Source organism: Bactrocera tryoni, chromosome 2 (genome assembly GCF_016617805.1).
Source record: "Bactrocera tryoni isolate S06 chromosome 2, CSIRO_BtryS06_freeze2, whole genome shotgun sequence".
Lineage (NCBI taxonomy): Eukaryota > Metazoa > Arthropoda > Insecta > Diptera > Tephritidae > Bactrocera > Bactrocera tryoni.
In genome coordinates, this window is record NC_052500.1 from 6120980 (window position 1) to 6146218 (window position 25239).

Sequence of the window (25239 nt, forward strand, 5' to 3'; positions counted from 1 at the left end):
CACAGAATGACTCTTGCCAACAAGTGCTACTTCGAACTGATTAGGCAACTGAGTAGTAAAGACCTCTCTCGACGAACAAAGACCAAATTCTATAAGTCGTCCATCATCCTCGTCCTGCCATATGGTTCAGAGGCATGAACGATGGCAATATCTGAAAAGTCGATGTTACGAGTTTTCGAGAGAAAGGTCCTTCGGAAGATTATGGCTAGTATCGCATTCGATGGAACGATGAGACATACTTGTACTACGATATTGACATAGGTCAGCGAATTAAAAGACACCGGCTACGCTGGCTAAGTCATGTCGTCCGAATGGGCTTTCAACCTCCATTCCAGTTCTGAAAGCTTTCGGCGCCGTACCCGCCCTGGGAAGCAGAGGAAGAGACAGACAGACCTCCACTCCTTTAGAAAGACCAGGTGGAGAAAGACCTGGCTATATTTGGAATCTCAAATTGGCGCCAAACAGCAAAAAGACAGAACGACTGGCGCTCTTGTAAACTCGGCTATAACCGAAGATAAAGAAGAGGAAGTACGCGGCGTCACAGCTCAAAATGACTAACAAACATACTTCTTCAAATCTTCGAGGTGTATAACGGAGCTAAATCTTCAAAAACTGTCTATTCTTTCCAAACCCCCACTTTTAAGTTTCTAATGAAGTACATAAGTATTTAAGGAATGTGATTTCCGACTAAGAACGGGTTCTATACCGGTCTCCAATAGTTCTAGGACATACCTATTTTATCTACTTTGAAAAAAAATATTTAAAGAAACAAATTACAAACTTATGTTTGAAACACGATTGACTTAGAGGTTCCTGTGACAATCAAGTTTGAATTCAAAGCTCTTAAATAGTTGAGGCTTCCGCGTCACTGGCGTTTAATCTCCCGATCTCTATCTTTAAATCCAGAACTAGAAATTCAGTGCAATATACATAAACCAGACATATACCTTGGCTCAAAACTTGTGACCAAACTTTGTCTGTGTGTCTTTGTCCACAGAGATCTCACTGATTTTAGAACGGGTCATTCAGGGTTGCAAATGAAAAATCAAAACTTTAACGATTTCACAGTTTCTGAGTGACATAAAGTGAAACCGCTTACAAAGTTTCAATTTCTTGTAAGCTAAACTTATGCAATAAGCTGTCTGTCTTAGCTCTAAAATTCGAAACTAAATCAGCTGCTTCTGCCACTTAAGCGACAGATCATTACGAAATCATTGCAAGAGAACACCTTTTTCGACAATTTGACAGCTTGTGCTTGCCACGCGCAGCCGCAACATGCAAATGAACCACTATAAGTCAATTCCATGTAATACACGAGGCAAGTGCCAGGTGATTAAGGCAGCGCCAAAAGTGTCACTGCAATTTGCAAACATGTTTCTGGTCTCGATTCTAACAAACAATTTACATTCACATTTTGCGCGCAGCGTCTAACTGAGAAGGTGTGGCGGTCGGATGGTTGACGCAGCACAACAAACAACAATAAAAATAGCAACGACCAAAAAGGTGAACGGCAACAAAAATAGCAAAGTCATGCAAGAAACAAACGCCAACAAGTTAACGGCAACAACAAAAATGTGTAGCAAGCGGCGGTGGAAGGAGTAGGCGAGGCCGCGGAGGACACCAGCGCAGCGTGTCAGTCGTTTCTGAGTCGCGTGAGTAGCGTTAATTGAATTGAATCAAATTAATTTGCTGATTCTAACAGTGAGGGAGCGAAAAAAAAACTCTTCAAACTGACAGGTAGGCAGGCAGGCAGGCAGGCAATCAGCAACGCTGTGTGAAGAGCGCTAAGCGGTTGGTTCACTTGTCAAGCCAGAGGCCAAGTGGCAGGCGTTGAGAAGGTGACTATTAAGCAGTTTCACAAAGATGACTCAATCAAGACTTCAAGTGTATCTGTGTCCGATGTGTTGTTGCATTTGGTGTGGTTGTTTGGACCGTTGTGCGGCGCATGAGATCACGTGGTTTATTTGTGGTGATTTGCAAGCGCAACAAATCGCTAAATAAATGTGCATACTTACAGCTTATGATTGCCTCATTCATACTCATTAAGCGACCGACCGCGGCACAAACTTGAGGAAATTGCCCAATACTTGGACCAAGCGCAGCGCGAGTGTGGCTAATGGAGCGGTGCGCGCGCCGGTGTGATGCCTGCCAAGCGGCCATCAACGCCAATATTAGCAACACCGTTAATGGCGCGCTGACGATCACAACAAATAACAGCAGCAACAACAATTTGTTTTTAAACAACAACAACAACAACAACAACAATTTGTTTTTAAACAACATCACTAACAATGACAGCAACAACAATATTGTGGTTAAACATACACATAATCTCTTCATCGTCCGCAACACTAACAGCAACACCAACAACAACAACATTGGCAACAACGTCAGCGCCATCCACATTGATACTGATTTGTGCTGCTGATGGGCGCATTTAATTTTAATTAAAGATTACCACTGCAATTGAGTAGCTGCCTGCCACACGCGTATGTGGCAATGCGCCAAGCAGGCACGCAACACTCAAACACAAACACATCCACATTCAGTTGCAAGTGTATGGCGAAACGTGGCCGTGCCGCAATGTCGCGCTTGTTATGGCGGCGCTAAATCGCTGATCTTATCAGACGTTGTGACTGTCGCGCAAGCGTTCAACAAGTCACAAAGTCACCACTTACCACGGGCACACAAACACACTCATGTGCAGAGTTGGCAACATTTGTTGTGATTGTGTGGTGTTGTTGTTGTGCTGAGCGATGTTCAGTGGGGGAAGAGTGAAAAATTACTCAAGTTATATGACAATTTGTGCTGCATGACGCACTTGTGGCACGTTTATGCGATCCCTTTGCAACACTTTATTGCACATTTTGTTGGTGTTGTTGTTATCGTTTTAGTTGCACACTTTGATAGGTTATGGCAATGCAATTGTTATCGCTTGTCAGCGCGCAACTGAAGAGTGAAAATTACGCCAACAACAACTACAACAGGGCAGCAAAAAAGTTCAGCTTGTATACCCAACGCATATTTGAGAAGTAAGTATTCGGCATTTTAAGCGAGTGTCGGATAGCCGAGAAAACTGTTTTAATTTATGAAATGCAACCCTGGGGGCAATAATCTTACTCAAAATGCTTTGGCTTACTGGTACATTATAGTTGCGTTGCTTAATCATATAAATTGCTGGACTCACCTATATTACTTATAAAAAATTTTGCATGAACCAGCTGAGAAGTCAAAAAGATAACAAGTTGTCGAATGAAATCATGCTAACCACTTTGAGTATGCATATCTTTTTTCAGTGGCGTTGAGACAGAGATAATTACTGTTAGTCATAAAATTTTCGAGCTGAACTTGTGGAACACTAGACAGAAAAGTCTTACTAACCCCTTCATAGCAATATCTTCGATGAGGAATCCCGCAAAATTTTACCAGAATTTAGTGTTCATTTGAACTAAAGCGAATAGAAAAAGAGAGAAAGAGAAAGGTCGAAAAAGTTGAAAAATTGAGATGTCCTATATACTTGCCAGTCTTCATGCTGGTTATAGTTTGGAAGGAGTAGCTAATCAGAATTCGCAATCGATTTTTTAAGTTAAAATATCAACACACGATTATTTTAAATATTTTGTTATCTATGTAAAAAATGTCGACTGTAAACGAGATGTTAAATATTAGAGAAGCTGTACGTCTAACAATACTATCAAGCTAATTTTCGATATCTTCTCTTCAGACCATATACAACTTTGCCCTCAGCTTGGCACTAGTATTCAATATTCCAAAATGACCAGTGACTTACATTCAAATGTTAAATATTGAACTCACAGATTAAAATTAATCACACTATCGATTATAACAGTAATTTTCACTTTTTCAAATGGAAGAACCGATCTATCGGTTCCATAAACGATTTTCATTAAAGGATCCGACCTTTCAAATCATAGACTAGGAATATATACCCAGCAGTGGGCGATAATATTAAGGAATCAGAGATTTTCCAAGATGTTTAGGCCTCAAATGCTTTTAAAGTTAACCTTGTGTTACGTTAGAAAAAAATCCTAGGGGGCCAGATTTATCTTACAATTTGCTCTATAGATAGCTTTAGAGAGTGAACAACCAAGAGAGTTGCACTGATGTTGTAATAGAATATGAATCACATAAGACGGCAAAGTCGAACTAGACAAATTTGCGGGTGTAATGTTAGGATAGGTTAGTTTGGGTCATAGAGTTACTCCAAAATCGATGGATCTCACTTGTGCAGATATTCGTGCTTTGTGTTATTTAGCCACATCGCGTGTGAATCTATTGGACAGTGTTGAGTCAGAAGGAATACAATTGCGGTGAGATTATATACTCTGCTTAAAGCAAGAGTGATAATAAAGAAGAAGAAGAAAAGCAAGTAGTTGGGAGAACCTCTTACGGTTCAATCTGGCCCGAAAGATTCGCAGTCCCATAAGTTCTGGTTGTTGTCTTGCCCAGCCAACCGAGCTACTGCACAAGACCTCAAGAGGACAACGGAAAAGACTTGCTCTCAAGTGGATGAGGCAGTTTCCGACGATTAAGTTGTGGCAGATTACCCATATAAAAAGCTTGAAGCTATTGCTAATGAGATCATGCACAGTCAACGAGGTCAAGGCAGAATTGTAACTTAAATTAGGAAATATGGTATTATGATTTTTTTGCTTATAAAGACCTTTTAGAAATTACTAAAGAAAATTATAAAAATTTGGAATTTTTCTACATAATTCCGTTTATAGAGACCCAATCACATTTTTATTACACCCTTAAAGCAGCAAGCACTGGGCATAACAACTACCAATAATTCTGCGCTGCCGCTTCAGCAGCAGTTTTTCTGCAGTGGCACTTCTGAAATGACAAGCAACCAACCGAAGAACGCTAGGATCGCCAGTAAATATATATTTAAATGCCATTGCCATTTTCGACGCAAGATTCAATTACCAAAAATGGGCAATTGGACTAGACACGGCCGCAGCCGGAGCACAATTTAATTCACACATGCGAGATAGGAAAAAGTGAGCAAATCAGGCGGTCGACAGGACGGACAGATGAAGAGACAGTTAAATGCTTTGGCAAGCGAGACAAATGTAGCAACAAAAAACGACATTCACTCGTGTTATTATTGTTGTTGTTGTCACATAAAGGTGGAACATATGGAGTAAGGACATTTGGCGCACTCGCTGCCGACAGTCTGTTGGTTGTGCCAAGAAATCGTTACGCGCATAATGGGTCTGTATATTTGTCTTTTGCGAAAATTCCCGCATGACTAGCTGACGACTAGCTAACTAGCTAGTTAACGCTTCGTGGTGCGCTTCCCTGGCTGCAGTCCGCCGCAATTTTAGTCGGTCAGAAGGAAAGGAGAACAGCAAATAAAAGTAAAAGGTCTATGTGTCCTTTGTTTTGCCAGCAGTGATGATCTGGGCCCAGCGATAAGTGGCAGTCGGCAGCAGAAGGCACCAAAGGCAATTTTCATACTTGCCAGCCTGCCAAATTTGGTCAGCGTCTAGAGAACATTACTGTGGAACATTGCATTTTAGTTTTAATTCAGAGCTTATAGTGGACTAACTACGGTAGGCTTCTTAAGTAGCGGTTTACTTGACTTCCAGCCTCGAATGTCTGTCTGATAGTAATGTAAGAACTTTGGTTCGTACTTGTTTGAAGATAATTTTGGAATATTCTAATTTTTAAAGATTCCACCACACTTCGTAACCGTCTGCGTTTAAATTATGTTTTCAAGTTTCGAAACTTTAGTATTCGTCCAGCAGAACAAAGTCACAATTAGAAAGACGGAAATGGAATATAAACAAAAAGGTCTAATGGAAAAAACTTTCGTCAGTCTAATGTAGGTACTGAAGCAACCCTGCTCTACGCAGAGCTGTCATTTAGGTAAGCTGTGGTGGTAAGCCGCAGACAGACTTCTAAAGTTGACTTACCAAGCGGGAATGGTCGAAATACGTAAATATAATTATGATCATCTTCTTCTTTCTTTATTGGCGTAGACTCTTACGCGGTTATAGCCAAGTTTACAACAGCAGGTCAGTCGTTCTTCTTTTTCCAAGTCTAGCCAGGTCCTTCTCCACTTGTTCTTTGGAGGTCTTCCACTTCCACTGCTGCCTCCGGCGGGTACTGCGTCGAATACTCTTAGAGCTGGAGTTCGGACGATGACTTAGCCAGTGTAGCCGCTGTCTCTTAATTCGCTGAACTATGTCAATGGACAGTGGAGAAAAAACAGACCGCCTACCTCCCAACGTACAGCTGCGATGAGATAGATACTGGGAGCTAAAAAGGGAAGCGAGACGCTTTGTAGACAAAAAAGAGAGAGATCGAAATGCGTGAGTAAGAGCCTGACAAACTGACCGACAGGGGAAAATGTTCGAAAATTTTACGAAAAGAGAATCTTCCAAACTATTGAAGATTAAGACCAAAATGGAAACAATTCAAACCTGAGGGAAAGCCTAGCAAACTTTCACGTACCCACTGGCTTCCCAACACTTTTCGAAAACCGCTACATAGCTCATTAAAATTTGACACTCTATACCAAATGATCTTTCACCTCTACTTCTGTCTTCCTCATAATACTTCCTCCTGCTTCCAGCTTCATAATAAAAGCCCGACTATCGGCTGCTCGTTTTGTGCCTTCTATTTTCTTTTCCCACATCCTTCCCATCATTACGATGTTTCATACGCTTTATATTACCGCACTGAGTGATTCAGCGCCTCCAGCGTCAACTGGGTAGCACCACCACTTCAGCAACACAATCGTGTTGTCCGGCGGTAAGGCTAACCGGCGACTATAGCGATCGTGACTTGCCATACCCCAGCCAGGTTGCTTGTAAATGTGGAGCCGCCGCGGTCAAACGGCCAAACGCGCGTTGCGGCGATAAGCAATCAATGCGTAATTCGACTTACTTTTGTTGACCACTGTCCTACCAAACAACAGCCGAGGGCCGACAACCATTTGGCGCATGATGCCGCGCCGGCTAACTACCGCCTGATGTGCGCGTTGTGGTCGTTGGCGTGACCGCCACTTGTAAGCAATAAATCCACACATGCGTATGGCGCATGGCGCACTTCAGAACCGGCATTGTTTCCTTTCGCGGCTTTTCGGTTTGGTTTTATTGATTTTTGAGCGCTTTTTTCGCGATTTATACTGACTCGGTTCGTACGCATGCGTGTAGAAAAAATCATCATTTAATTTTTTGTCTCCACTTTTTGATTTCTCGCATTCGCATTCACAGTAAATTTATGCGCCGGTTAGTTTGGCAGTTTCTCGGAATATCAACGCGATCAATCTGGACCGGCTGATTGCATATTTTTATGGTAGTTGGCATCGCTTGCATCCTTTTTCGGTGTTGGCGCGCCACAACGCCGCACGCACTCAGCGTTACGTGTGTGTGTGTGTGTGTACGCTTTCCGACCGCAGTGTGTCGCGCGATCGCTGCTCCGATACCGCAGAGCCACCACCGCCGCTGCCGCCAAACGTCACCATCGTCGTCCACGCATTGTCCGAAAAAGAAGCAGCGCAACATGACTACCGTTGGGTTACTGTGTACAATGCTCTATCAGTGTGTTTGTGCCTGGTTCTTTCCACCTTTAATTTGGGGTGTACAATGCGGCGCAAAAATTTCAGCAATTTTAGTATTTCATGTTCTACGCGCATTTGGCGTTGATTGGCAACAATCGCTCGAACGACATTTGTACGCGGCCCGACGACAGACGACAGGCAAGTTAACACGTCAGCGATCGCTAGCAAGATCAACGATCAAGCAAACGCTGTGCCTACAAAGTCGCATTGGTGAAACAAGACTGCCAGGTCTTAAATTGCTGAAGCTCGGTTGCCGGTTAGCTGGTCGACTGAGGTCTCGTGGCGTGGCCGGCAATGTTGCGCAGCTATTGGTAAAGTAGCTACCAATTTACGCATTGTAATTTAAAATTTTTCAAATTGTCAATTGCAATCCTAGCGAATCCAACACGACTTGGTGTGGCATGATGGTTTGTCCGTTGTTGGTGCTGTTGTTGCTCTCCGTTTTCTAAAATTGTAGTTTGCTGCAAACTGCGTCTGTTGTCAATTCACGCGTCAAAACGCGACAAAATTGATTTTGACAAGCGAACAAATTGATGGAAAAGCTTTGAAGTGAGCAAATAAAATGGTTGCGAGCATAAATTTCAAGATAGAACAAGCATAAGCGAAACTGCCGAGATGAAGGAAGGGATAAAGAATAGCTTTGTTGGTCACCCAAAAACTAGCTTCGAATAAGAAAATACACAAACCATAAAAAATCATTTTCGAAAATGACCCAATCTCTTTATTTAATAACCCTGATACTTTTGCTAAACTGGCCTCGAAAAACACCAAAGAAGCTCAGTAGCTAAACAATTGGATGAAGAACCGCTGAAGCTGCTTGCAGATTCCGTGCATGACCTGGATTTTTCAACGAAGCTACCTTATCTTACTTTCATAAAACACTATTTGCTTGATAATCTTATCACGAGAGACGTCGGAAATCGACCAACATATCGGAGGATGTCACATCGGCGTCTGATGAAAAGACGTCTTCTAACGTTTATAAAATAAAAGGAGAGAACTTCGAATACTCACTTTGATATCAGTATGCGGACACCTCTCACATCATTCCTCACCGTTTTTTATTGGAAATACTAGTTTGTTGAGATACCGATGGAGAGAAGAAACCACACGAGTAAGTGTCAGTGATTTTTTAACAAACAGGTTAAATAAGAATGTAATGCAAAGGACAAGAAAGTCATAATAATGAAAACAATTTTGGAAGTGATTGAATTATATCTTCTTCTTTTTTGTTTCGACATAGTGTATGCACGATTTCATACATCCAAAGATTTCTTCTATATTCTGGACAACGGAAACCCACCTCGATGACAGTTCGGCCTAGTACATAAAGCCTAGACAGGAAAAGCTCGTTGATACCCAACATAGAGGAAAGAGCAAGGAAGGCAAATGTAGTCTTGCACTGCAGCAGGCGAGTCTTTGGCAAAAGATAGCGACTCTCAACTATGGTAGTTATTTGGCTCTATGAAACAATAGTTAAGGCATAATGACCTACGAAATTTTTGTATGGCGAATAGCACTGCCCACTGTCCGGTGGTTGGCCGCAAGGTGTATGACCGCGAAGGGTTTCATTAGACTCAGAAAATCTGAGTACTTATTCCAAAATACTTGGATCAATAGGCCGCCGAATTTAGTCGCGGCTGTAGTTTCTCTGCTCACATACTTTCCAGGAAGGCATGGGAGGGAAAGACTCGCTGGTGGAGAGAGGCGGTAAACTTTAAACTAAAGAAGAGAGCTCTTCGCTCTCAGCAAGGTTCACCTTTCAATGATTGTAGGAATTCTAACTGGACACCGGATCGGATGGGATTCACGCAGTAAAATTGAGCATTTTACCGGACGGCAGCTGCATTGGATGAAGCTGAGATAGAAAAATCTCAACATCTCCTCATCGAATGTCCCGCTTTTGCCAGATCAAGGGTTCTCATAAATTTAGACATCTTGTTGGAAAACCCCAAAAAATAAATCCAATAATGTCATAAGTAATTCTCGCCTTCGCGGCCTACCCGTTGTTTGCCGATCGCTGGCTATTAAGAGGCAGTAATTAATATGGGAAAAACATATATGTTCTTTTAAGTTGTTATTCAATATTTAAGCTCTAAATATGTTTTGCTCAAAGCCAATTTAGACTGCGTAAATATGCAAACAGATGGAAATACTAACTAGTACGATAAACAACATTTCGGTCGTTATATTGCAGTGGGATAGCGATGCCCATTTAAGGTAGTCACGCGTCAGAGCCACGCAGCTGGATCTACAATTTCAGTTGACAATGAAGCTTAATTAAACTACAGCAAACCATTGGATAAATATCCAAAAATATTTGCAGACATGTACCATATTTTGTATGCTCAAGTGGTCAAAGCCGCGTGAATCACAAAAACTTTTCTGATCGAAATTGGTAAAAAATTAAACTTTTTTAAGGTGGAATGGTAGAAATGCTGCGCGTTGTTCAATAAAAATATTTTGTACTTTATTTGGACGACCGAAAACGTGCCTGAGATTCAGAACTGATCACTGGCTCATGAAATTGGAAAATGGTTAGCTTCACTATCGAACTACTTCAGCTACATTTCTAAGCCTAATGGGAACCTTAAGTAACTTCTACGAGGTCCGCGTTCAAAAAATTAATAGAGATAATAACAAGAAAAGTGAAAAAGAGCAAAAATTAATAAAAAAAAAAGAAATATATATCAATATGCTACTGATTTATCCAGCCACCCTCCCAATATCCAATAGTCAATACGACTTCTTTTTCTTCATTTCTTTCTTAATATCTATTAGTCTTTGGCCTTCATTGTGCCACCTGTACTAACAGATTATCATTCGAAGTCTTGAAAACGTTACACTGAAGGCCAAGTATCGCTAGTTTTAGCCAGACAAAACCACTCTTCGTAAAAACCAGCAGTGTTTATTTTGGTAACACATTTCGGCTGTGAACGCCATTTTGTTGTTGGTTTTAAGTACTAAGTATTTGAATGTTTTCAACTGATATTTACAGATCTTTGTTTATTCTTATAAAATATGTGAACAATAAGCATGGAATGACGTCAATGCAGCATGTTTTCACAACTGTGTGGACTTGAGAACAAAATGGCGGGTCCATAAGAGACAATGAAATATTATCGTGGTGTTAGAAGTGGAAGTTCCGCCTAAAAACCGAATATTCTGCCGGCTGTGGATAGTTTTTGATTAAGAGAGAATTGATATGTGTCTAGGAACAGACAATATATTGAACAAAGTACCTTTAATGAAATTCAAGTTCCATTATTACACTGACTGAATTTCTAAAACTCAATAATTTAGATGCAACGGATTAACACGAGCAAAAATTTAAAAATATATCGGATGGTTTGAAAAGATCTCAATAAAATACCTTTACTGTAAGAAGTAACAGGTTAGGTTAAGATATCAATCGTAACAGGAACTTGGACAGAATCTCGGTCTGTTGCGCTACCTAAAGCCCTTATATAATAAATTACAAAACCTAATCGACAAAGAGCTTTGGCGGTTAATGTCGTCGAGGTCGTCGACCAACGCCTGCTAAGCACACACGAGGTCTATAGGTTCGGTTATAGAACACAAGATGTCACTAGAGATCCAACTCGGTCCCATTCCAATGCGAGCGGCGCAAGGGTCTGGCTAACTCGGTAGTTTTGCAGTTGCCAGCGTTTCCTGGTATGGCCAGACACCCAAATGAGTCTGCTGATGAGGTAGCCTGATTCTATTTCTAGTGAAGACAGAAGCTCTTTAAGTTCTGAGCGCACAATTAGCGAACACAGTGCAATACTTCTACCGCCACCTTAATAGCAGCCACTGCCTAAAAAACGCTACAGTAGCTCGGTAGCTTAAAGCTAAGATTAACAGAGAGCTCTTTACAGAAAACTCCTTTTCCAACCTTTCTTTCTCACCGCGTCTCTTCTCCAGCGACTCCTCGCCATCCATATATCTCTCGTCAGTATGTGCAGAGAAAAAGCCGTAAGTAGTAGCCCCTGCGACGCTGTGATTCAAGTTTTCAGGACCCCTTCATATGGTCAGGTCCCTGAGACTTAGAGCGCACCTCGCGGAATGCACCTACCGGCAAGTACACAATGCTTTAGTGGTTGATTAACCAGGACACAGTTCTTTGACAATATGACAGTAGCGGTGGCAAACCTCACTCTAAGGACGATGGACCTATAGACCGGACATACTCAAGTTGTGGATAGGCAGAAGACATGGGGACCTGAATTTCCACCTAACCCAAATACTAAGTCGACATGGATGCTTTAGAAGCTATCAGTATAGATTCCCACAAAGTAAAACTTAATCAGGTGGTTCCGAGCGAGAGTCTGGAGTTGGATTAGGTTAGGTTTCGCGGATTGAAGTTCCGCACTCCAGCTATTGATGCCTCCCCCACTTAAAAAAGGGGATATTCGTTTGACATTTATTGTCTATTTGGCTATTATTTCCAAAATATCTGGGATTAAAAGTTATTATTTGTCCAAACTTTGTTTAAAAAAAATATGAAACTAACTTTTCTGTCAATGGTGAGAACTCATGGCTTTTTGATTCCGTTAGTATCAATGGTTTAAAAACTACAGATGGTGCTACAAATCTCATCTCACCGTCACTTTATCGTGATACGCTATGGGCGATCGAGTCAGGTCAATAAATTGCATAATTTGACCAGGTTGCTTTACCTCGCTCAGTTGGTAGTCTTTCGTGGAGTACGTCAACTCAATGGTCCACTTGTATATCTATAAACCATCTACGATTAACCACTTGGAAACCACAAATCGGTAATGGCAAGAAAAGAGAAAATATTATGAAAAAATATGAGCCTCGTCGGGTTGGTTGAGTACCAGACATTCTGTTCAAATGCTAGATATCATACAATTTTCAAAAACTAATAAGAGAAAATTTGAAATCTTTTTAAACAAACGGCCTCATTGGGGGAATGTGAAATGATTAACGACGATACTCTGACGTTTTTTCGGTGTTTTGAAGCAAAGATCGCTACAGGAAGCCTTGAAAACTTGGCTGTATTCTACCTTTCTAATACAGTTTCTAATGTAAAATTAGATACAAACACATTTCGAATAGCTCCTTGTCTCAGAATATTCTCATGAAAATACTTCTGTTCCTGTTCTAAAGCTAAGGCGTGGGATGAGAGAGTACTTTCGAAGCACAGCTTGCCTAAAACTATCTGGTTAAAAGACCCCTACATTTCAGAAAAAACACATTTTTTGGCGATCTTTTTAGATGGCAAGTCAGCGACATGTGATATTTCCAGCCAAAAAAAATTTAAGTATGTATGAATGTATGTATGTAATGATGCATCTCAAATAACAGTACTCACTTGTTTGATATATAATTTTTTGACGTGTTGAATTGCTGATCGCCGGCAACGCATCACACCACAATGAAACGAGCACAACAAAAACAAGAAAATAATCAACAAGTTGCATAAGTATGAAATTCGAGGCATTGCCACAAAAACAACCAAAAAAATGCGCCCAAAATGTGGTGGCAACTGATTTGTGATTTCGTGAATTTTCGTGATTTCGACTGCCGACGTGTGCAATCGCAATGCGAAATCTGCAATGTGCAACAAGTCGGTGAGGACGGCGGCACAAGGCAGACAACACGGAGGCTGTGGCGACTGTCAGTCAGTGCCGAAAATTGCGGTAACTCCCGGCAGAGCAACAAATCAAACAGCTTTTTGCACGAAGATAGCAACTGGTGTTTTTGTTTGACTGCTGCGACCTGCTGCTGCCGTAGCAGTGACAGTTTTTTGCGTTGTTATTGTTGTTGTTGTTGGTGTTGTGGCAAGTTTTTTAAATGCGGTTTTTGACGCTTTTAAAATGCGTGCTTCTTGAGTTCTTTTTGCTTCTGTTGCTGTTCTTTATATACATATATTTTTTTATATTTTTTTTGGACATGACAGCAATGCAATTCGGGGCGTTTGTGGCATACCGCAAATGCATGCCGCATTCGCATGCATGCGAAACAAGTTGCATTCCTTTGACCATTTCATGGGTCGAGAGAGCAGAGCGGTGCAGAAAAGAACAGTGGAGTGAGTGGCGGACAACCGCTGGATAACTGCAATTGTGCTCGGGCTGTAACAACAACAAAAACAACAAGACGAACAACAACAAGAACAACGACAAAGTATCAGCCAACAAAAGAACGCCAGTTGGTGTGCCAACAACATTGTAATGACAGTAGTCACAGCAGCACATAAACAGCTATATAACAACAATACCAACAAAAACAAGAGAAAACGTTAACTTCGGTTGCACCGAAGCATAATACATTTCACAAATCAAGTTTTCTATACAAGAGCTTTATTTTGATCGGTCAGTTTGCATGGCAGCTATATGCTATAGAGGTCCGATTTTGAAAAGTTTGCTCAGAGATTGTAGCGTTGCCTTGAAAAATAAGCTGTGCCAAATTTCGTGAAGATATCTTGTGAAATAAAAAAGTTTTCCATACAAGAACTCGATTTTGATCGTTCAGTTTATATGGCAGCTATATGCTATGGTGCTCCGATCTAAAAAATTTTTTCGGATATCGTAGCCTTGCCTTGTAGAATGAACTGTGCCAAATTTCGTGAAGATACCACGTCAAGTAAGAAAGTTTTCCACGCAGGGACTTGAGGTCGATCGGCCTGTTTGTATGACAGCTGTATGCTATAGTAGTCCGATCTAAAGGATTTTTTCGGATATCGTAGCCTTGCCTTGTAGAATGAACTGGGCCAAATTTCGTGAAGATACCAAGTCAAGTAAGAAAGTTTTCCATGCAGGGACTTGAGGTCGATCGGCCTGTTTGTATGGCAGATGTATGCTATAGTAGTCCGATCTAAAAAATTTCTTAGGAGATCGTAGCGTTGCCTTGGAGAATGCACTATGCCAAATTTCCTGAAGATATCTTCTCAAATAAAAAAGTTTTGCATACAGGGACTTGAAGTCAACCGGCCTGTTTATATGACAGCCACATGCCATAGTGGTCCGATCTAATCAATTTCTTCGGTGTTTGTAGGCTTTTCTTGAAAAATAAGCTGTACCAAATTTCGTGAAGATATCTTATCAAATAAAAAACTTGTCCATACAAAGTCCGGATTTTGATCACTCAGTTTATATGGCAGCTATATGCTATAGTGTTCCGATATCCGGCGGTTCCGATAAATTAGCAGCTTCTTCGGGAGAAGAGGATGTGCATGTAATTTCAGATCGATAGCTCAAAGACTGAGGGACTTGTTTTCGGTTTTACACACTGATAGACAAACGGACAGACATACGGAAATGGCTAAATCGAATAAACTCATCAGAAAACATCATCAGGATCTTCTCCGTTTTCTTCTGAGTATTACAAAAATCGACACAAACTTAATACACCCCGTACAGGGTATAAAAGAACAACAATAACCAACAATGCACAACAACAATCAGTAGCATCGCCACAATAAATGTTGCCACAGACAATTGCGTGCTTTATTTAGAATGCCACCACCAGCTGCCACCGTTCTTCTTGTGCTTTTTCGCATTGTTGCTGCTATTGTTGTTGTCGTCGGCGGCACACAGCTGGAATATTGATAAGGCTGTGGCGGCTAATCGCTGGAAATTGTACGTAGTACTTTTGGATTTTTCGTTTCCACCGCGTTGTGTGGTTGTTGTTGCTGCTGTTGCAACAACAAAAAATCAAACAATTTAACAAGTTGTTGCACATTGCTGCTGAAGTTGTTCGTTGGTGCGAATGCATTTGTTACAATTCTGTTGCGGTGGCACGCATGCGCAGCGCTTTTTGCCATAGTAGTTGCTGTTGTTGTTACTTGCGACGCCGCTATTTTTATTGCTGTTGTTGTCAGCGCGCATTCCTCAGCGTTTGCCGTGCTGAAGGTGATTTTAAATGACAGCAGCGACAATTTGCTGCTCGGCAAAAAATCGTCACATAAATAAATTCAATAACAGTACGCCGCTCAAGCTGCTGCTTTTGTATTGTTGTTGTAATCTTTTTATGTAGAAAATATTTAACGCTGTTTTGCTGAAAATTCGTGTAAATTCTTGCAGTCGAATTTTTTGATGTTGCACCTTTTTCGTTCTTTTTTGGTTGGAGCTTCGCCGGTTTGCGGCTACGTCGCGCGCTATTAGGGGAATCTTTTTAACGAGAACAGAATGCTGACGAATTCTAGAAAATATATTTACTAAGTGTTTGACATCGAAACTCATTTGAAGTCCGTATACCATAATGCTTCCAAAGCTTGATGATCATTGTAAAAAACTTAGATCGATTCTTCCCTCCAGAATAATGAACCCTCTCTAAAGTAGGTGGATATAACATGCCTTTACAGACTTCTGTAACCTCTGAAAGTTCAAATAGAACATGCAATGGAAGTTACGAAATCCTTGTTCTTTAAAAGACCTCATCACCTTTTTAGCTTAAGAGAAAAATAGAGTTGAATTACCTCTGAAGTCAGCGGCTCCAATGTTTATAGAACGTTTAGTGGTCAGAACCAAATTAATACACATTAGTTTTGGCTTAGAGCACCACAAGTTTTCGAACTATGAAAAGTGTAAGGATGCTTCGAGGCCATTTCTTGCTAATTTTAGGTTGCTCGAACCAAAAGTGATAGTAAACATTTCCTAACACGTAAGATTTATTTCAGTTGGGGTGTAAGAGTCAAACCATCACCATGACAGTCGGGTCTGCGTAACTAGAACAGAAACGAATTTTTTATCCGGTCAAGGACTATCAACTCTGCAGAATTTTGCCGCTACAACTAAAATGAAAAAAAATTTCTGTACGTGATGGAATTTTTTAAACTCAAACCTCTTAGCACATCAGTCACAAATTTTTGTTGAGTAGTGTAATCAACAAATAAACCCAAAATGATCTTTAGAAACATATCTTTCGAGACAAACCTATGGAGAACTTCACATTTTTTGACACCGAACAAACAAACAACTTTTACCGTGTCTAGTATAAGGGACCAGTTGCTGCAAGGTTTCAGAAGTAGTTAAGTACCTAAGACAAACACTGAATGAAGCCCTTTCTCACTTGGTCTTTTCAATTCAAAAAATATTCTCTGCCTGTGCTTTTGTCTGCTGGATTAGTACTGAATATTTTAGGTGTGGAAGTGCCTTATCCATGGAGTCAGTGAAAGCGGGCTGACCTACGATCTATTTCGATTCTTTGAATTCTGATTTTATAGTTAATAAAACTGATGAAATGATTTTTCATAACTTTCTCCAGGTTGGACAAAGAAGCGAAGCAAATGGGTTTGGTAATGAATGAAGGCAAGAAGAAATACTACCTGCCTTCAAAGAAGCAGTCGTCGCATTCGCGTCTTGGTTCCCACGTCACTGTTGACAGTCATATCTTCGAAGTCGTAGATAATTTCGTCCATCTTGGAACCAGCATTAACACCAACAACAACGTCAGCCTCGAAATCCAACGCAGATAACTCTTGCCAACAGCTGCTACTTCGGACTGAGTAGGCAATTGAGAAGTAAAGCCCTCTCGACGAAAAAAGGTCAAATTCTATAATTTATTCATCATCCCCGGGTTGCTTTATTGTGCAGAGGCATGGACGACCTGACTTCGCTTGGGATATCCAATTGGCGCCACATAGCAAAACGGAGAAACGACTGGCGTACTGTTGTTAATTCGGCTATGACCGCGTAAGCGGTGTCTACGCCCGTAAAGAGGAGGAAGAAGAAGAAAAATAGTCAAAACTGTTCTTCTTCTTCTTCTTCTTAATTAGCGTAGACACCGCTTACGCGATTATAGCCGAGTTAACTGTTCCCAACTTAGTATTTATGAGCACAAAATGTAGAGCGCATCTTGCTAGGAACAAATCTCTCGTCTGTTAGATGGCTAGTGATATTTTGTCGCATTCTCGATTACTATGAATATAGACGAATAAATAGCAGCACAAATACTCGTTTGGTACTAAGAAATTAGAAAAGTGCTTCCCAATTTTAACTAGGTTATAGACATATACATAAAAGACCTGGGCGTGTTCCCTTTATAAGTTTAACCAGCTGTTGGTATTGTTTAACAGTTCGTCGATAGTTTTAGAATTTCGTTTCAGATTCTAACTCCCTCCCTGGTTACAACTCACCAAACGCAAAACACCTCAAGAATTCGTACAAATTCTAACACCACAAACACATTTAATTTTTATTTTACTTGGTTTTTCTTCTCAAACTTTGCGGCATTGCCACCAAACAATTCTTAGTATTTTAACATTTTACAAGTATTTAATTACTCGCCACAAATATGGCTCGATCACCACACTCGACAAAAAACCAGTTGGCAATTCCACATGGATTCTCGTAATAGCTGCCGTGGCGCGTCTCAATTTGGTCAACAACTTTAGCAATAAGTCTATGAAATTTTTGACAAATATCACACGTCGTCAATCAAATGGCGACATTTTTGCTGTCAGTCGCACACTCCAAAATCGTCTTGCGAATTTGTTACTTTAACGATAGCCAAAATGGTTCGTTTAAGTGATCGCAGTTGAAAGATCAATAGGTTAAAGACAGAAGAGACAAGTAAGAGTAAGTAAAGTAAAAGAAGTGCTAAGTTCTGGCGTAACCGAACTTGCAAGAATTAAAGCCTGGGAAACACCTACAGGTGTAGGCAAAAACTTGAAATCGGACTTGAAAATATCGCTGTGATTTCAACCATTCTTTCTGAAATTTTTTAAGATTTCTTACTGTAAAGTGAAAGAATCAGATGGAATAAAAAGTTTGTTCAGAGGGGAAGTGGGCGTGGTTGTGGACGGCGTCACTCCCATTCTCTACCAGCTCCCATAAAGCCCTTCCCAGCCGCTCTGGCTGTGAAATTTAATGCTGGTGGCTCATTTATTCAGTCACTTATCGCACTTTCAGTAATATTCAACATAACTGTTATATGGGGAGTGGGCGTGGTTATTGTCTGATTATTATTTGATCTTCAAAGTGTATGCGGAAATGCTAAAACAACTTCTTCTCGGAAAATTTGGTTAAGTTAGCTGCAGTTTTTTGGAAGATATGTTCATTTAGAGAGCGCCCACGTTGGGTAATGTAAGAATATAACTAGAAGTAGACGATAAATTAGTTGGGTGATAATTCCAGTAATAGGAACTAACCTCTTCTTCGCAGCAGTATCACCTAAGCAGCATTATTAATAATTTAGAAACGAAGGACTCTCAGGCCCATGCTCCCTCAAAAACTATTTCACCAAACGGGTTCCAATATTCCTTCAGAGGCAATCAGACAACGCGATATCGCAGAGGTTAACGAGAGTAGAAAATTGTGGAACGAATATACTGGACCCATTACCGGTATGCACAGACCCAAACGTATTTTTGAAGGTTAGGTTAAGTGGCTGATCAAAGATCGCACGTGGACTACTATATGTAGTCCTTTGTAAGGCCATAGAAAAGAAGAACTCCTGTGTTCGAACTTATAAATTAGCAAAACGCTTAGCAACCATTGCAAATTTGCACAGACGTTTAAATTCCATTCCCGCCAGCTTGGTGGGATGTCTGAATATATGAGCTCCCAAGTGTGTAAGTTTTGACCTCCCGAACGCGCGCCAAGAAGGAAGTGTTGAGTTGTTTCCACCTCATCTTCTTCCATACAGCTTCTGTAGATGGCATCTGGTAGCATTCCCAGCCTTATTGCTTAAAGCCCCAAAACTCGGGTGAGTCTAACCTTACTGAGGGCAAAGAGATCACTAGATCTCTTGCGATCGATTTTGTGCCTAAAGGCTTTTATGATAGCGCATGTACCAATGGTTGTCCAGCGCTAGCCAAGTTTGTAGTCTCTAGTCTCTCAAGTTGTCTATGACGACATATCTTGTAAAGAGAGAGCTCCCATTATACTCAGATCTGACTTCAGCCGACCCAATAAAGTCAATATTCCACTCAAATCTTGTCAATTTTGATGATATGAGATAAATACCAAAAATGTACCGAATTTATCATCCGTGGACATTTAACACTGCGAAATTTTTTATCTGGCCAATACCAAGCAATGCTCTTTACGACGAGGAAACATATAGTTATAAATGGAGTCGCCTACTTCAAAAACGAACTCCATTTGCAGGCGCCCTCTAAAGACACTACCACCACCTAACTAAATCACTTTTGTAAGCAGCCAAACGTTATAAAAATTCTTAAGCAATCGAGAATTGATTGACTAAATTAAACTTTTACAATCTCTGCAATAAGCAGATGTCTCCTAAACTCCACAAATAATCTAATTAACCAGCCTCTACACAAAACTGAAATTTATTGCGCGCCCTAAGTGAACTCACAACAAATAAAAACAAAAGCAACTTTTAGTTAGCCACATGAATCCGCGTCGTAAGCATAATCCGATAAAACGCTGACAAACGATTAACGCGCTTCAGCAGACACAACCGCTCACCACATAATTGGCACATTTTCGAGTAATTAACTGCATATTACCCGAGCTGAAATTACCGAAAAGATTGCTATTTAATTTTTTAATCAACTGCATGTTGCAGCAACACCTTGCAACAAATTCCGACGTAGGCATGAAACCCCCAGAAAAGACGTAAAAACCGACAGCAGCCTGAAGCCTCAAGCCAGAAACCAGACATCCGCACAACTCATCGGGCAAACCGGACAAGTGGAAACTAATCACATCATCATCATCATCAACGGCGCTGAGTGGAGCAAAAACGAAAATTGACGCGGCATCAATGTCGCCAAAGTGTAGCCGCCTGGCAGCGCCATAGTCAACGCCATTGTGGACGTCATCGGATCACCGTATACCGACAAACATACACGTACGTGCCACGGCCGGTCGTAAGTAGCGTTCGATTTGTCGCGTTTGTGGCAGCATTATTGGGGAGACAACATAAAAATATGAAATTATTAATTAATAAATGAAATGGCATAAAAATGGTCAACGATGCGCGTAATTATCACACGCGATGATGAGACGCGGCGGCACAGGTGGACGCGGCGCGAACGCAGCGACGCACATGTGCTTGGATAAACGTGCGGATGGATGGATGGTTGAAGGTACGAAAGTGGTTTGTCATGTCACAATGGTTGGAGTGCAAAGGACGTGGGACAGCTCAAAATGAGAAGCATTAAGGTTGGATCGATAAAAGCTTATGCTTTAAGTGGGTTATCGCTGGCTTGGTAGACTGTTATTTAGTATACTTAACAGCTGTCCTGCCTATGGGCGGAACGAAGTGAAGATAAATGGTGAGCGACGATGGCACGGATGTGGCGGCGTTCTGCTATTTAGTATACCCTACAGTAGAGGGGGAATACTGAACTTGTATGTAATACCTATATGGAAAGAGGGAAGATGTGAGATCTCTGTGATCTCAAAACTATTATGAAACCAGTTCAGAGACAATTGAAAACATAAACCAAATCAACTTTCCTTGTAAAAAATTTTCTCTCACGTTTTTCTAGAAATATTCTTAGGCTGGGTGGTCGGGTTCTCTTTAGACACGAACAAGATATTGTAGTGGACCTAATTACAAAAAACTTCAACAAACCTTCACTGGAATAGAAACTTACTTAGTCTCCAAAAAGTAAGACAGTTAAGGAGCAAGTTGTTCAGACAACTTCAACAATTATGATAAGATACGATTTCTCGATCGCACCGCGATCGCTCAAAACCAAGGGACCAAGGAAACCTCTGATTCTCTTATGAAATTCAAACATATTCAAACTAAATAGCCAAAGGATTAAAGATACCTTAACCACGTAGTTATAATTTCTCTTGAAAAGTTCCAAGGAGATCCAACGTTTGCGAACCAAATTTTGTTCAGTGATGATGCCAATTTCTGGCTCAATGGGTACATAAACAAGCAAAATTGCCGCTTTTGCGACGAAAAGCGACCTGAAGAGATTCAAGAGTTGCCATTTCATCCAGAAAAACCAACGATTTGGTGAAGTTTGTGAGCCGGTAGAATCATCGGTGCATATTTCTTAAAAATTGATGCCGATCAGAACGTAACCGTCAATGGCGACCTCTGGATTTTTTGAGAGAACCCTTCGGTGAGCAAATAATTTCACGTCTTGGGCTGGTCGAATGGCCACCAAGACCATATAATTTCACACTGTTAGACTTTTTCCTGTAGGGATATGTAAAGTCTGAAGACTAAGCGGACAATCCCACTTCTATTCAGGCTTTGGAGCAACGTCACTCCTGTCATTCGCCAGTTACCAGTCGAAATGTTCGAACGAGTCATCGAAAATTGGACTTAACGGATAGACCATCTGAGACGTAGACATGACCAATATTTGAAAGAGATAATCACCAAAAAATAACTTACGAAGGTTGTTATTTCGAACGATAATAAACATTCCCCATCAAATTCGAAGACACAGAAAGTTTTTTCTTTAAAAAAGTGGGGAACCTCGAAATGGATCACATTTTTTAAGGAAAGGTATGTCGAAATCTATCAAGGATCCTACAAGAATAAATGGATATTTGCAAGAAATATTTCAAGTCAAAAGGATAGGTAATGCAGAAGGTAATGCAGAAAAACTGAGTGCAGAGAAAAATGATTTCATCCAAATGACTTGGGTGTCAATGAGGATGAGAACAAACGAAATGTCGTTTCGGAATTCTCGAAACAGTAATCAAAAAGTACGCTAAAACTAGCAGTAAAAAGGTCTTCGCTCGGCTTTAGGATCGGTGGATTAATACGGCGTTTTAAAGTCAAAGTTCGAAACTTAGTTTGGGCTCTTACACTTTAAAACTAAAAACTTTAAACTTTAAAACTAACTCAAATGATATAAGATGAAGAGTCTTAACCAACTCAAGATCTTATCTTAACATTTCATGCCATACCGGTGATGGTACCTCTTTTTTGTCTGTCCGGAGCTGAGATTGACTTATGCTAGTATGAAGAGAGTGAATTCTTGCAAAACATTGCACTATAAAACTATCTCAGATGAAGTAAAGTCCTTGAAAAATAAACCTGGAAAGGAATGATCCTTCTACGAAATGAATGGACTTAAATACAAAGCTAAAGCAGAAATGCGAATCCGACCCAACTGACCCAACCTTCTTATTCACAAAAGTAAACCTTATGCTTTCGAATAATTTCTTCCTTTGCCGGAGACGCACATACATATATGAAACCTTCAATACGATACTTGATACTAAAGTTCTCCACTCGATCTCTAAATATCACATTAGCGAAACTCAGCTTCGGTGTGAACCGAACCTGCTCCTTAATTTACATTTGTCATACCCTTTTTCTTTGAGACTCATAAATAGCCGTCTATTTTGCTCATGCTCCACGTTGATCGTTCTCAGGTGATGCACAGACAAAGCGACAGCCGCGTCCTGCGTCCAATGGCGCGTCTGGCGCTTAAGTTGAAATTTTTAATTACCCTTCGGCTGTTGCGCGAAGGGCGCGCTGCCAAAAAACGTTTAGCGCAACGAGCAGATGATGCGCGCGTCGCGTGTTTTTGTTGCACGCGCATTATAAATTCAGCGCAGCAGTCGCGCAAGCATTTTCAGTAGGGCAACCAAAAAACCAATAAATAAAAAGCTAACGAAAGCCTGCTTGTGGAGCGCGCCTGCGACTTGCGATCCTTTGCGCGTAATTAATTTCGAATTTGATTAACAAAAATAAAAACAAAAACAACAGGAAAAATGAAATGAAATAAAAATGAAACGCGGTCATGAAATAGGTCATTGGCCTCGTTGAATGGCGCGCTCTGGCTGCTGCTAACGCCACGAGCGCCTCGTGGGGCGATTTGTCCGAAGACAAAGGATGCCCGGCGCGGTTCTCCGGTTATGTCATACAGAAATATTTGCACGCCCCAATGATGTCTGTGTGGCGGCGCGGTGAAATTTACGCATTTTTAATAACGTTTTTAAAATCATCACCAACACATACACACACACAGTGACAAGCGCGCTAATACACCTACATATACATATGTATACGCATGCATGTGTATGTGTTGTGCTGTAGCTGTGCGCGTCTGTCATCCTTTGTGCCACATTCATTGTCTTTCAACTGATTTTGATGGTTCATACTTTTTAAAGCATACTTTATTATTGTTGTTGTTGTGTTCCTGCCTACATTTCTGGATGTGTGTGCAGTTAATTCAGGCTATTAATTTTGTATGCTCGCCAGTACACGCATATATTTCAGGTTAATAATATGTTGTCAGCTGTCAGCGTTGACATTTCGGCTCATCCACATTGCGCTCAGCGCCTGCCAGGCCTCAACACACAGCCATATTATCGGTCACACATACTATGTATGCAACATTGCATGCCACAAATGCATAATACTCGTATATCAAATATTCAACAATGTGCGCTTGTGTTTGTGTGAGTCTGCATTTGTAAATGAAGTTGTATTGTTGCAAATTGCTCTGCTTCAAAATATGCATTTTTCATATTTTATTATGAATTTTCGTCTGCGCCTCCTTCGGCGCGCAATTAAAGTTTTGTTTTATTGCTTTGAAAAATTACTTAATACAAAAATTGCGGCTGCAATAATTACACTCTGTAGCATGAACAAAGTTTTGGGAAAGAGGAATAAATTTAGCTTCCAATGCACCGAAGCTATAACACCCTCTCGTATAGTCTAAAAGTGTATGAGAAGAGTTTTATCTTGATTTTGATTGGTTAGTTTGTATGACAGCTATAAGCTATAGTAGTCCAATCTGAACAATTTCTTCAGAGATTGTAGCGTTGCCTTGGAAAACAATTTGCACCAAATTTTGTGAAGATATCTTGCCAAATAAAAAAGTTTTCCATACAAGGACTCGATTTTGATTGTTCAGTTTGTATAGCAACTATATGTTATAGTGCTCCGATATCGGCGATTCTGACAAAGGAGCAGCTTCTCTGTGAAAAAACGATATGCGCAAATTTTCAGTTCGATATCTCAAAATCTGAGCACTATTCCACGTATATACAGACCAATACACAAACATCGTTAAATCGACTCAGCTCGTCATCCTGATCGTGACATTTCCTTCCGGTTACCACAAACTTCTTGGGAAACTGAATATACCCTGTTCTGAGTATAAAAGTCAGTCGAATATGGCACCACTGTAAGAAGTCTTGAGAGTATTTTTCGTTACCAGGGGTCACTAGTTTGGTTTTGGTTATATTAATAAAGTCTTCTTCTAACTTCATAAATCGAATATCAATAGTTTCAACATTTCCCCTTACATTTTGAGGCATCGTTTCCTCAATAGGATCTACTTTCGAACATATAAATTCATCCGTCAACATTTTATTAGATCCCTCCTTGAGAACCATCATTTCTTTATCCGTCATTTCACTGATGCTTAATCGCCCATGTCTAGTATGGAATTCCAAAGCCAAGATAGAAAAGTACTATATTTTATATGGGATTTAACGATTACGAAAGATTACTACGATTACTAAAGAGAAGAAAAGTATGATACCTAAATGTGCTTAAACGATTTCGTCTTCAAATAAAACCATAAAGTTTGAGAAGCAGAGTGTCAACCAACTCAAGATCCTAACTTAACATAAATAATACCATGAAGTTTGAGAACCATTTCAACCAACTCAAGATCCTATCTTAACATTTCATGCCACGATGGTGCTATTACCGGTGATGAGACCACTTTTTTGTGTGTTTGGAGTTCAAATTGACTTGTGCTAATATGAAAA